Source organism: Salvelinus sp. IW2-2015, unplaced genomic scaffold (genome assembly GCF_002910315.2).
Source record: "Salvelinus sp. IW2-2015 unplaced genomic scaffold, ASM291031v2 Un_scaffold4465, whole genome shotgun sequence".
Lineage (NCBI taxonomy): Eukaryota > Metazoa > Chordata > Actinopteri > Salmoniformes > Salmonidae > Salvelinus > Salvelinus sp. IW2-2015.
In genome coordinates, this window is record NW_019945735.1 from 29,894 (window position 1) to 32,470 (window position 2,577).

Here is a 2,577-nt window from a genome sequence, read left to right on the forward strand (position 1 = left end):
GTCTGGTACCAGTCCTCTAGTCTGGGTACCAGATCCTCTTAGTCTGGGTTACCAGTCCTCTAGTCTGTGGTACCAGTCCTCTAGTCTGAGGTACCAGTCTGTTTAGATAACATTCCTCTAGTCTGAGTACCAGTCCTCTAGTCTGAGTACCAGTCCACTAGTCTGGGTACCAGTCCTCTAGTCTGAGTACAGTCCTCTAGTCTGTACCAGTCCTCTAGTCTGAGGTACCAGTCCTCTAGTCTGGTACCAGTCTGTTAATAACATCCTCTAGTCTGGGTACCAGTCCTCTAGTCTGGTACCAGTCCTCTAGTCTGGGTACCAGTCTGTTTAGATAACATTCCTCTAGTCTGAGTACCAGTCCTCTAGTCTGAGTACAGTCACTACCACTAGTCTTGGGTACCAGTCCTCTAGTCTGGGTACCAGTCCTCTAGTCTGCAGTACCAGTCTCTAGTCTGGTACCAGTCCTCTATCTGGTACCCAGTTCCTCTAGTCTGGGTACCAGTCCTCTAGTCTGAGTACCAGTCCTCTAGTCTGGGTACCAGTCTGTTTAGATAACATTCCTCTAGTCTGACGGTTACCAGTCCTCTAGTCTGGGTACCAGTCCTCTTAGTCTGGGTACCAGTCCTCTAGACCAGTCCTCTAGTCTGAGTACCAGTCCTCTAGTCTGGGTACCAGTCTGTTTAGATAACATTCCACTAGTCTGGGTACCAGTCCTCTAGTCTGGGTAACATTCCTCTAGTCTGGGTACCAGTCCTCTAGTCTGGGTACCAGTCCTCTAGTCTGGGTAACATTCCCCTAGTCTGGGTACCACACCATTGCTGTTTTGGTTGAGTCTTATTGAGACAGAGAAGGAATCAGAGACCATTGCATTGGTAACTACAGTGTCCCAATAGTAAGTTGAGTCGGTTAGGAGAGGAAGACAGTTACTCCCGTATAATTATTATTACAACCTATTCTAATTCTACTGTTACACATGACTGACTTAGATTATCATTGTTAAATGCTCATTTTATTCTGCATGCTTTCCGGTTATGACCAGAACGTTCTAGAATGTATGTACATGTTCTAAAATATGTTCTTGGGGTGTTCTAGAATGCTGTCTGCATTCTGAGCATAATAATGATCTCCTATTGGTCACCTCGTGGTGTAGTGCAGTCCTGTTAAAAAGCATGAGCTACTGTACCAAACAGCCACTTCCTCTGATGTCATAAAATGACTTCCAAAATAAAAGTTCTACCAAAACGTACAGCTAAACTGCTTTCCACTAGCTATCCGTGCCTCCGTTTGTTTCTCAATTTCGTTAGCATGAAGTTCTAAAGTCATTTTTTGTTGTCCTCTGCCAAAGACTTGGAAAAGGGAACTGTGTGACCGTGTTGTTAGGTGCCACGGTCTGTTAACTTCAGCACAAATAAATAAATACAGCCTTGAATTCATGTCTGATGAGAGGTGGTACAATGTGACATCAGTGGTAGGAACGGTGTCTGTAAGTGTCACACAACATTTTCAAAATAAACCCTTCACAAAAAAAGATTGCCGTTTTGAAACTGCAGTATCTGCAGTCGACTGTGGTATTTTGGAAGCAGAATTTGCAGTACTCTAAGTTCCATTACTGCAGTAAAAACAAAGTGTTCTTTTGGATGCAGTATTTGCAGCATACTGCAGTTATACTGCACTCTGACTGTAATCTTTTTTCGTTCAGGGAATATAGAATCACAGTAAACAATTATTATTTTCATCAATTGTTTTCTATTTTCAGAGTGTGGCAGCAGGTGATATTCTGACTTAACTGTAAAAGTATTTTCAAAGTGAAACAATGGGAGAGATAGAATAGCTTGCAGACTAGCTATGGTGGAATGGGAACAAACAGTATTGGGTTAAAGTAGCCCAGCCGAAGTGTTAAATGGAATGGGCACAAACAGTATTGGGTTAAAGTAGCCCAGCCGAAGTGTTAAATGGAATGGCACAAACAGTATTGGGTTAAAGTAGCCCAGCTGAAAGTGTTAAATGGAATGGGAACAAACAGTTTTGTTAAAGTAGCCCAGCTGAAGTGTTAAATGGAATGGGCACAAACAGTATTGGGTTAAAGTAGCCCAGCTGAAGTGTTAAATGGAATGGGAACAACCAGTATTGGGTTAAAGTAGACCAGCTGAAGTGTTAAATGGAATGGGAACAACCAGTGCTTAAGTCTCTTAGTGTGTTTTCACATGGGAGTTAAGAGATGCTTCTTAACAAACAAACATGCTGTAAATAAAAACCTATTTAGCATTTTGTATCCTTGTATTAATACAGTGTCTCTACATTTGCCTATCTTTGGAATACTTTCTTTGATCCTTGTCTTTAGAAACACTGATTTTTTTTTAAAATGCACAAAGAGAATAAAACCAACACATGATTGAACTCCTGACCTTGCTTGACTGCCTCTGTCTCATTTCTGACTCCTGTTGTCTTCTCTCCTTGTAAACCATCTTCTCCCTATGTTACTGGAATGTTGTGGTTGGAATGTTACTGGAACGTTGAGAGAACGTTACTCATTGATTGCGGGTTCATTCCCTTGTCTACTACTGCGTCATCTCACAA

General features: G+C 41.9%; 1 long non-coding RNA gene across 1 annotated transcript; it reads left to right on the forward strand.

Annotated features, from left to right (window-relative positions):
• The first annotated feature begins 635 nt into the window (after positions 1-635).
• On the forward strand, positions 636-2,353 carry LOC139026336 (uncharacterized). The gene is made up of 2 exons (XR_011478115.1): positions 636-1,997; positions 2,049-2,353. It is a non-coding gene; the product is annotated as an uncharacterized lncRNA (long non-coding RNA).
• The last annotated feature ends 224 nt before the right edge of the window (positions 2,354-2,577 follow it).